This window comes from Gobio gobio (assembly GCF_949357685.1).
Source record: "Gobio gobio genome assembly, chromosome: 23".
Lineage (NCBI taxonomy): Eukaryota > Metazoa > Chordata > Actinopteri > Cypriniformes > Gobionidae > Gobio > Gobio gobio.
In genome coordinates, this window is record NC_137119.1 from 11,470,307 (window position 1) to 11,482,728 (window position 12,422).

The following is a 12,422-nucleotide window of genomic DNA, read 5'->3' on the forward strand; positions in this document are numbered from 1 at the left end:
TTGAACAAGTTGCAAATGCTTTTGTGCATCCATGCAAATGATTTCGGTATGTACAATTCTCTGCTGTTTCCTACATTATCAATTGCTTATGTCATGTTGATCAAAATGTATTATAATGGGTCTCTGTTGAATAGTCTCACCCCCCACAACATTTAGGCTTTAGTTCATAGCATAAGTCATCACATGCAAAATAGTTGAACAAGTTGTCATATGTCAAGCATATTTCTATCCTTTCCATTTGACGTTCACATTTCTATTTTCTTTTTTCTTTGTGCTATGCAGTGCTGTCTTTTTCTTTCTGTATCGCAATGACATGGTCTGTCAACAAATTACAGTACAAACAGTAAAAGCGTAAATGTGAATCTTGTTCAGTCTTTTACGATCAAACTCCCACATACACTAAGGTGTAACCTACAATTTACAATAATTGTCATAAAAACTTTAGCCATAGTTTACATCAGAACATCCCTCCAGTGTACACTGTTATATTGACAACATGACTAAGTAATTTGACTGTCTTATCCGTACACAATGACACAAGGACTCGTCATTCTAATGGCACTGCCATATTCATTGACAGATATTTACTCTTGAGAGATGAACTAAGGATTTTGAGCTAGAGACTGGCTTTTGCAGGTAATCCATGATGTTTTGCACTTTGTACGAATTGAAATGCACTTACTTATTTGCAAATGTCGAGGATGATTAAAAAAATTTACCAAAGCGACTGAGAAAAACTGTAATATTAAGTGAAGTACGCCCATCTAATCTTTCAATTAATAACAAGGTATAAAAAAAAAAACAGCCTCTTACCACTTCCTGTTGTTAGTTTTTCGGCATCGCTTCTCCTTTTGTTACAATTTTGCCCGTGTTCTAGGGGGACAATCGGAGCTCAAGTAGAATATCCTCTCTGAGCCCCTCTATAGCAGACAGCAAGCCAAATCTGTTTACCACTTATACCAAAAATATATGAGCACATGAACTTGTGAATTATTAGTGTTAAACATTAAACAATGTCTTGATTTTAAAAATATAATGAATATCACATGATGTTATCGAGTTATTCTGTTAATATGTCTATCAAGTACCATTTTTTTAATACTGTTCTTGACTCATCAGCTGATTAATTGATTTGAGTAAAATACATTTTTAAATAATTAATCTAGTCACTAGATTAGTTGCCTAGCCTTCTGCAAAAATAGAAATAGACTTTTGCTTTTTGGATGCATATGATGCCTGACATCAAAATAATTTCAACCATATACAAAAATAAATCTACAGCAGTAAAGTGATTACTTCGAAGAAGGCTTTTATTTGATACATTGGGTTATATGACTTATTTTTCAGTGTTACAATTACCCCCCAAACACCCCACCAAGGGGGCAATTGTAACACTCTGACTTCTTCCATCTAATTTAATATTATAGTCTTGTCCTTATTAGTGAAAATATATCAATTGTATTAATTAGTGCACCTATATTTGTTTCTTGAATCATGAAAGATGACTACTGTATTTCAAGTAATCTGTGTAAAAGTAATTTTTTTTTTTACAATTGCCCCAGTCTCCCTTACTTTAAGTATACATAACAAAAGCATATCCAGTGAAACATGCACCAAATATATGCACCATAGAAGCTGCCTAAAAGTAGATGGACTGAGTCTAAAGACTTTTTCTATACTTTACTTTTATCAGTACACCTTTTGTGTGTGTGTGTGTGTGTGTGTGTGTGTGTGTGTGTGTGTGTGTGTGTGTGTGTGTGTGTGTGTGTGTGTGTGTGTGTGTGTGTGTGTGTGTGTGTGTGTGTGTGTGTGTGTGTGTGTGTGTGTGTGTGTGTGTGTGTGTGTGTGTGTGTGTGTATATATATATATATATATATATATATATTTATATATATATATATATATACACACACATATATGTGTGTGTGTGTGTGTGTGTGTATATATATATATATATATGTATATATATGTATGTATATATACACTCACCTAAAGGATTATTAGGAACACCTGTTCAATTTCTCATTAATGCAATTATCTAATAAACCAATCACATGGCAGTTGCTTCAATGCATTTAGGGGTGTGGTCCTGGTCAAGACAATCTCCTGAACTCCAAACTGAATGTCAGAATGGGAAAGAAAGGTGATTTAAGCAATTTTGAGCGTGGCATGGTTGTTGGTGCCAGACGGGCCGGTCTGAGTATTTCACAATCTGCTCAGTTACTGGGATTTTCACGCACAACCATTTCTAGGGTTTACAAAGAATGGTGTGAAAAGGGAAAAACATCCAGTATGCGGCAGTCCTGTGGGCGAAAATGCCTTGTTGATGCTAGAGGTCAGAGGAGAATGGGCCGACTGATTCAAGCTGATAGAAGAGCAACTTTGACTGAAATAACCACTCGTTACAACCGAGGTATGCAGCAAAGCATTTGTGAATCCACAACACGCACAACCTTGAGGCGGATGGGCTACAACAGCAGAAGACCCCACCGGGTACCACTCATCTCCACTACAAATAGGAAAAAGAGGCTACAATTTGCACAAGCTCACCAAAATTGGACAGTTGAAGACTGGAAAAATGTTGCCTGGTCTGATGAGTCTCGATTTCTGTTGAGACATTCAGATGGTAGAGTCAGAATTTGGCGTAAACAGAATGAGAACATGAATCCATCATGCCTTGTTACAATTGTGCAGGCTGCTGGTGGTGGTGTAATGGTGTGGGGGATGTTTTCTTTGTACACTTTAGGCCCCTTAGTACCAATTGGGCATTGTTTAAATGCCACGGCCTACCTGAGCATTGTTTCTGACCATGTCCATCCCTTTATGACCACCATGTCCCCATCCTCTGATGGCTACTTCCAGCAGGATAATGCACCATGTCACAAAGCTCGAATCATTTCAAAATGGTTTCTTGAACATGACAATGAGTTCACTGTACTAAAATGGCCCCCACAGTCACCAGATCTCAACCCAATAGAGCATCTTTGGGATGTGGTGGAACAGGAGCTTCGTGCCCTGGATGTGCATCCCACAAATCTCCATCAACTGCAAGATGCTATCCTATCAATATGGGCCAACATTTCTAAAGAATGCTTGTTGAATCAATGCCATGTAGAATTAAGGCAGTTCTGAAGGCGAAAGGGGGTCAAACACAGTATTAGTATGGTGTTCCTAATAATCCTTTAGGTGAGTGTGTGTGTGTGTGATAAAAGTAAACTACAGAAAAAGTCTCTAGACTCAAGCACATCTGCAATAGTACTGTATTACAATAAAATGGCAAATCACCTAATAATGGAATTGACAAAAACAGCAACACTAAAATGGCCAGATGCAGTATGATATTGAAATTTGCTTGACCTTATTGGCATTTTTGTCTTATTCAGTGTTGTTGTTGGTCATTTTGCCTGTGTTAATGTCAGCTGCATAAATTTTGGCACGTGTGTATTTCTATTGTAATTTTATTATTTAATCCCTATTTCCTTTATTAAATCTATTTTACACTAGGTATAGGCCTACAACATAGTTCTACTCAAGACCTTAAGTCACCATTTAAAGTGTAATTTTTAATCCATTTCACTATAAAATGATGCAATCTTTGTTAATAGGCTTTCATTCTGTTGGCAAGGCTTCAAAAATTTTATATTTTTTTTAATTTACAAGATGGTGCCTATTTCCCAGGTTTGGTCTACAAAGCAAATACTCGCTTTATTCCAGTTTTCTGCTTCCTGCATATTATGCCAATTGGATAAATTATGCAGCTATAATTGTGTGGGGGTGTTGGTATGGATGTTAAGAGTGTGGTGTGTGTAATAAAAAAAATGTGTACTTGTAATATTTTTAAGAGAAACTCAAATGCAAAATGTGTGTACCAGTGGAGCTTTGCTGGCATCTAACAGGGAAATTTGGTACTGCGCCCAAACAAAATCTTACTGAAAGCTCATTTTTTGAGATATCAACCTCAAATTTGGAACACAACTTGTTTAGATTGATGACTTTGTTTTTCTAGTAGTTTTACAGTTCAACATGTTTCATAAAATATATATTTTATATAAAATACTGTTCATAAATCATTTTCATAAACTTTAACCTCAATAACTTTTGGCATACATTTTTTTTTCAACAACAATCTGCAAAGTCTTCTTTAAAATGAGACCAAATGTAAGTCTGTGCTCCCAAGCTTCAAGTCCCAGTGAACCGGAAGTTGCAACTGATTTTATTTCAGTGCTGTGACGTATTTCCAAGCGAAACAGAATATTGAATAGGGGGCAGGGTTTCACTTCAGCGCTCCTCCTCTCCATCTCACGCTCATAGCAGACTAACGGTTGGAGGGGAGTGGTTAAGGATATTCAAACCCAAGCCGGCGCATAGTCGTCATCGGAAAGGGAACGCCATTCAAGACCGGAAGTTACTTTTCAGATTTTGATTAAAGATTACCACGGCAAACAATTTTTTTTTATGTGTATTAACTTGCACGGATTAATTGTTCACCCTAAGACCTGTAATGTGGGCTAACAAAGTAAATAAGACCAATTTGATTTCATGAGGACTTTCACATTTTCTCAGTTTTTTGACAGACATTTTTGTCCATTTTGGGCCTGTGTCACTTTTTTTAATTGACAATGCAGACTATTGTTGCAAGAAATATTATACTGAAATAGTGAATCATTTGTATTATATACCCATTGTCTTCAGCCATAAATTGTGGAAAATATGAATTATATATGTTGTTATAATGCTAAATCCTTTGGCTTAGTGTGTGAGTTTAATCAGTGCAGTGACAGCAGATGAAAATGATATGATTATATAACACCAGTGCTCATTCATGTGTGTTTTCATTGACAAATAAATACATACACAGATAATATTTGTTTTTATTATTATACATGCACTCATATAAAGCATGTACAAACAATATACATTTTATACATTTGAAATTACACAAAATTTGGTGAATATACTACATAAATGGTCAATTGGCTCTATGCTGTCTGCATCCGACTGCTGGTCCTGGACTTTGATCGCCATTCAATGCTTTTTTTTGTAGGGGCGTCTGATCCACACCTGCACTGTCCTGTTGACTGGTCTGTTTTAAAAAAGAAAAAAGAAGATTATGATTATTGTCCCAGATTAAATTATTTAAATGTTTAATTTCTAAATCTAAGTAAAACTGAGAGATATGAGCGTCTCACCAATGCTCTTTTCTGATTCAGCTGGGTCCTGGGCTGAAGGCTGCTCTCTGCTTCAGTTGTGAAGTGGTTTTCTGAGGAGCTTGATTGTTGTAGTTCCTCAGTTTGAGATGGCTGTCAATTTCCACACAGTTTTTGTGGCGGTGCCTGACACAGACCTACATTGTCCTGTTGAGGGAACAGATACATGTATAACCGTGCAATGCTGGGCAGGTTTAATGAGTGCCTCTTAGCTTCTTTTGCCTCTGGCTTGGCGTGCTCAGTTGGGGACACTAAATTTTTCAACTTATCATCTAAATAAATCTAATTAATAAACTAAATTAACCATTTAAACTAAATTACTGATCGAATTATTGATCTAAAGCCCACATTGTCACTGTATAATAATTGAAATGAACTGAAGACATCAGCGTTTTTTCCAGAATGGCTATACAGCTGAATAAAATTATGCTGCATTATTTTCCTGTTTTACACTGTAAAGCTGCTTTGAAACAATCTACAATGTTAAAAGCGCTATATAAATAAAGTTGACTTGACTTGACTAGACTAAATCTAAAGGCGAATCTTTTTATCGTTTTGAAATATAAAAGGATTTTAAATAGAGGACCTAGAAAACAGTAGCATAGTTGAAGGCAATTACTTTTAATTTACTTTAATTCATTTATAAAATTTGTAGGTTTACTTTTTTTAATAAATCTTAAGGGGGGGGGGGGTTGGGTGAAATGCTGTTTCATGCATACTGAGCTTTTTACACTGTAAAAGACTTGGATTCCCATCCTTAACATGGACAAAGTTTCAAAAATTAAGTTGGACGTTTGATGGAGTACTTCTGTGCCAAAAATACTCCTTCCGGCTTCTCACAAGTTTCGGAAAGTTTTTTTCGAGTATGGGCCTATGTGACATCAAATTGGGCGGAATTTCCTTATACGGGTCCTAAGGGCACTTCTCCCGGAAGGGCGCACGCACACCCGTGGACCAGAGCGAGAGAGCGAAAGCAGTACGCCCATCAAAGCGCTTTGCTCGGCTGCGCTGCATTCACAGGACTTCACGACATCAACAATGTCACCAAAGATGTGTGTTTCTTGTTGTCAGGGCAAGACAACCCTGTACAGCTTTCCAAAGAACCCAGCGTTAATGGGACAGTGGATGGAGTTTGTTTTTCAGCAACGGAGTTGTGCAAGTGTTCTGTTTGTTCGCTGCATTTCGGCGACAAATGTTTTATAAACAAGGCCCAGTTCGATGCCGGATTTGTAGCTCGTCTAATGCTGAAAGATGGAGGGGTCCCAGCGATTAAGGTTCACGGTCATGCATTAGAAGCAGGCAGTGAGTAAAACTGCTTCAAATGTCTGTGTTGTTAGCTATCGACTTGCGCTATTCCATTGTTTTTCTATGTAAACACGCACTAGTCTGACGTGCAAAACCGTTACACTTACTACTGCTAACATTAAATCACATATAATGGTCCATGAAACAAATTATATCCTCATAAACCATGAGTAAACGCACACAAATGTTGTAAAACTTGCGCATGACAAGCCGCTAAGCAAGTATATAAGTTACAGTTACAGTACATACCATTGAGACATCCTGCTGTAGTCGTCGTTGCTGCTTCTCCTGTTCAATTTCAGCCTCCGGACCTGATTCTGGATCATATATGTATGGCTAAATCTGATTGATCTCCATGGTTTATTTAGGATAACCTTTTTTTCCTCATGTTTAAGGATGTCGCAGCTTTCAGACGCTCTCGACGCAATAGCTGCGCACTCGTCATTCTTTAGCTCCACCCACACGATACTCCCCCAGCCGCTCTGTTTTTTTCGGAAAGACTCAGTACAGCCTATCTTTGTTTTTTAAATATAATAAAACTAAAGACTTTTCGGAGATATGAAGGATACAATACTACTCTATAGATACTCAAGAATGACATGAGATTGAGTGTTTCACACTCCCTTTAAAATACGTAAAAACAAGAGATAGACGGGACTTAGAAAAGCTTCTGTGCTCAATGGACACACCCTCTTCTGGGGAGACCCGGGTGGATGCTGTGGGAAACACGGTGGAACAAGTTTTCTCTGTGGGGTCTTGGCAGGCACAGACTCTTCCTGTGGGATATTCAGCTGCCTCTGCTGCTGCTCCCACTTCTCCCTCTGCTGCCTAGGGATCCTGAAGGTTGGGGCAGGCACAAGCACTGGTGCATTTTGCTCACGCTGCCTCAGCAGCTCCTTGCTCAGCAAGAAGAAGAGAAGGGGCTTGAGGCTTCTGCTACAGCAGCTCCTGCCTCAGTGGCTCAGGGATCTTAAGTTTTGGCCTATCTGTGGTCTTGTCTGGCATTGGTGCATTGAGTGGAGCATGCAAGCACCTTTGGGGCAGTCACAGGTGCCCTCAGAGGCTTGTTGGTTATGGGTGTTTCAAGAGGCCTTTTTCAGATCCTCAGTCAGAGGCTTTGAGATCCTGAGTTTTACACTTTGTTGGGACCCGATGGGCACAGGTGGTTCCTGGGGGGATCCAGCAGCCACAGGTGCTCCCTGCATCCACTTTCTCCTCTGGTCCGTGGTCTTCAGTGTTGCATCTGAGAAACCTGAGTGCTGGGATTTCTGAGATGCATCACTGAAGACCAGGGATGAGGTGACGTCCCCCTTCTCAGAACTGGCAGGCACAGGGGCTGTGGGGATCTGGCAGAAACGGGTGCTCCTTCGTGCGTCGTTGTCTGCCTCCACTGCTTTGTGGTCTTCAGTGTTGCATCTGAGAAGCCTGAGTGCTGGGACTGAAGGCCCGGGTATACTTCACTTACCGCGCCCGGACGCGTCACGCGCGCAGCCCTGTCCGCGCGTCTTTCAAAGTATACTACACAACGGATGCGCGCGGAGGATCGCGTTCGACACATGCGCAGTAAAAAAGTGTCTATGCTCCACCAGACATCGGAGGGCAGCACTGAGTCCTGTCATCAACGGGACATTCGCTGGGCATGATCGGAGAAGAACTGTAGTGCATCCACCATTGCTACATAGTTTGGAAGAAACACTGAAGAATCAACAATTCTCTCTTTTTTTCCCAAGCGTGTTGTTTTTAAACCGGTCTTTGCACACTCTTCTTCGACGGCTGAACACTGTGCTCAATACTGTGTTTATTGCCACCTAGTGGACTCTTCTGTACTGCTGGCGCATGCGCTGTTGCACGCGGACCGTCCGCGCGGTCACAAAATTTGGGCTGCGCGCGGACGGGGTGTGCGGCCGGCCGCGAGCCCTCCGAGTGACGAAAATTACGTCATGCGGGCGGTGCACGAACGCGGACGGCCGAAGTATACCCGAGCCTTGAGCCTTCTTAGATGCATCATGACCAGGGATGTGAGGGATGAAGTTCCTTCTGCCTCCATTCCCCAACACTAGCCTGAGACGAGGTCCCCATACTCGTTCTCAGATATGGGGTCTGAAACTTCCATGATTGCCCACCAGCGTCCCGCAGCAAGGGCTGTCATGAGCTCATCTGAGTATTCAGTAGATGACTGCTCTGGAATCTCAAAAATGGTGGACATGGTTGACATACTCATACTGATGTGGGGATAGATGGTGAATCTAGAAGTAAACAATACTTTTTGCAATCTATAACTGTGAAACACTATGAAAGAAAGAGAAAGGGAAGAGATGAGCTGAGTATACATACAGTATCTGCTATCGGTTGGTCAATTAAATATAAATTATCAACATTTACATAGAAAACTGGTTTGATCATTATTTATGATCATGGCTATTTATGTATCTAAATGTACAGTAAATCGACAAAATAACATTCCACTGTTTGAGCAGATTCTTCTCAGAGTTATGAAAATATTAAAATTCAGATCCCCAAACTCTGTATAAAAAGCATACTCACACTCGCCGACTTGCTACAAAAGCATTAAGCCGCTGCGCTCAACATTATACTCACCGAACGTTTTGAGGAATGAGGCGATCATAGTGACGCTATAATCGACTCATGTTTGTGAGTGATGGGAGACCGAGGCTTCATGCAATACAAATACAAAGAGTGAATAAGCATTTTTAATTCATGGTTGTTCATTCCAAAACTAGCGCTGTTTATTATTTAAATTGGTTCAAAGCCATGGTTGAAAGTGAAAAGTGTGAGACAAATCGGCGCTGAAACGGTGCTACTCGTCAGTTGCCCGGTAACCTTTTTATGAATGGATGGATTTGAGAATGTGATTATGGTTTAGTGCCAATGTCTTATCTGACATGCTGCATGTTTTAGACAGCGTAGGCCTACAGCATAACTTTCAGTTTCTGTTCATAGTAAATGCTTCTCTGCAAGTGCTATATGTTTGAGTCGCTCAAAATTTGGGAACGCAACATGCAGCAAACATCTTCCCAAATTTATTATGAAAATCATTTATAAATCTGTTGTTGTCAACAAAAAGAAGCACTAAGGTCTTCCTGCATGTTTCCGCCAAAATAAAAGCTCTGTATAACGTTTGAAAGAAATCCATCAACATTTCTTGTTTTTAAAAGAAGTCTCTTCTGCTCACCAAGGCTGGATTTATTTGATCAATAATACAGTAAAAAGTTATATTGTAAAATATTATTCCAGTGTAAATCAGCTGTTTTCTATGTGAATATATAGTAATGTGTATTTTATTCCTGTGATCAAAGCTGAATTTTCAGCTCCATTACTCCAGTCTTCAATAGCCATGTTTCCATCCACCTATTTTTATGTGCATTTTGGGATATTGCATAAAAAGATGGGCACAAATATCGATTTCGATCTTGATTCAGGATCAATTCATATGTATAGCCTACTGTACATACAGTATAAGGAAAAATACATTTGCCTTTTAGCACTATTTCAAACTTTTCTTGGGTAAAATTATATTTGCTCATACATTAATCACTTGTGTGTGCTTGTATAAGTATCGTTAAAAATATGTAAGTTATTAACATTTTAAAATTTTACAAATAAGTAAGCAGTTATGATCTGCAATCCTTTTTTGAGCTACTCCACTCTAAAAAAAAGGTTCTTTATGGCACCAAAAATGGTTCTTCGTCGTAATCATAGAGGAACCACTTTTTGTACTATATAGCACCATATCTTAACATGTTCTGTATACAGTAGCGGTGCTATATGGCACCTTAGTCAAAGAACCGGTGAAGAACCTCTTTAGAACCACTTAAGCACCAAAATTGGTGCTATATAGCACTTGAAAAGGTTCCCCTATGATTACGAGCCAAGAACCATTTGTGGTGCCATATAGAACCTTTTTTTTTTAGAGTGTAGACTAGATAGGCCAACATGTATATTTAATCAAGAGTCATACAGGCACCTAGTCGGTAATGACATTACAAATGAAAATTATTATTTTTACAGCCACAAAATGACTTGGAATTTGGAATTCTCTATTTTAACCTTAATTACTACACTAATTGTAAAATAAACAATAACAAATATTAGAAGAAAAAAATTAAGTGTCATTAATGGACCATAATCATTGCACAAATAGTATTTATTACCAAAAGATCTCCTCAAAATAATAAATAAATATTATTGAACTAAAATATAGGCTATTTAATTGAAAAATAGTCGAGGTGTATGGACACATTTGACCACCAATGAGTATGAGTGTGACCAGTAAGGATACCTGAGGGCTAAATCCAAATAAAACATTAACATTAAAGTTGCATCTCCATAATAAAATGATATTGTAAATGTGGTTGACGTAATAATCAATGCACACTATGCTGTACTGTTTACCAAAAATTGCTGCAAATACCTGTATAGTGAAGCTGTTGAGCTCCATGAACCACGTGACCGCGCGCACCGCCGCGAGATGAAAGCATGTCGTAACTCGGCTCTGGCTTTGTTATGCCACATTTAGTGCGCCAAAACAGTATTTATTGTTTGAATTTCGTATTTTTAAAAAAATGAACAGCTTAGACTGTTTCATATCAAAAGCAGGTTTGGAAATGTGGCAGAGCTTGAAAGCGTGTCTCACGCCAAATGCGTGAGAGTTGGCAACCCTGTAATCAATGCGCATCAAAAAAGTCATGTGACTGCTTTTTTTGGGTGATGTAGCTGCGTCGTCGAGCCATCTCACGCGCCTCAGGCAGCTTAGGTAATTTTGTATAGTTACTCATGTGTGCACGAATGGCCCGACACATAGAATACACACAACGGTGAACTGTTGGTTTGCTGACACCAAATTTCTCCCCTACAACTCTGTATTCGGCGCATCTAGCCAACTTATACAGCGCAATGGTGACGCGTTTATCGTCGGAACTGGAGCGCGACGGGTACGGAATCAATGGACTAACCAGTGCACCGAACTCGCTGCACAACATCTTAAATGTTGTTTTGGTCATTCGAAAATGCCTTAGCCTAAATCGGTTTGGTATTATTACCTCCCAGAACTGCCCCGCCTCCGAAAGCAAGATGACATGACCGCGTTTATTGCTTTTCGTCTTCGTGCTCTGAGACGCAAGTAATTAATTATAGACGAAAAAAGGCCCACAGTGGTTTCTCCTACCCCAGCAACTTCCATTTTTATTTTTTGGCGCCAGTTTATCAGGAAGTGATGCGTTTGTTCTCTTCATCACACTGAATGGAAAAGGTGGTAGGCTATTTGCAAATTATTTATGCGGTATTCCAGTTTTGCGCATAAGTTAAATACGCAACTTTGGATGGAAACAGCTAGTGTCACATGATCCTTCAGAAATTCTGATATTATGATTTGATGCTCAACAAACATTTATGATTATTATCAGTGTTGAAAACAGTTGTGTAAACTTTTTTGTTTTGTTTTTTGGATTCTTTGAAAACTTTCTATTTTAGATACATGATGTTCTTTTGAACCTTCTATTCATCAAATAATCCTGGGGGATTAATTTAAAATAAAATAAATTTACATATTCCAGTCTGAACTGTAGCACTGTAAGACTTTGAATATTAATGCGTAAATTAACACCTGACCTCTCTTGTGGGTTTGCTACTGTTACAATTAAAAACTGTAAACGGGTAAAAACATGACAGGCAGGCATTGTGTAAGCAACACAGCTACAACTAATAAAATTGATAATGGATATGCGAATTATCAAGAATTGACAATAGCCCTCAAATAAAATCCTGCTTAGGGCCCCATAAAGGCTTGGGCCGGCCCTGTTCCCTCTTCATAAATCGTGATTATTTACGAGCTTGTTGCATTCAAGTGTGTTGTGTTCGGACTGAACAGGAATCATGGACACCAGATTTATT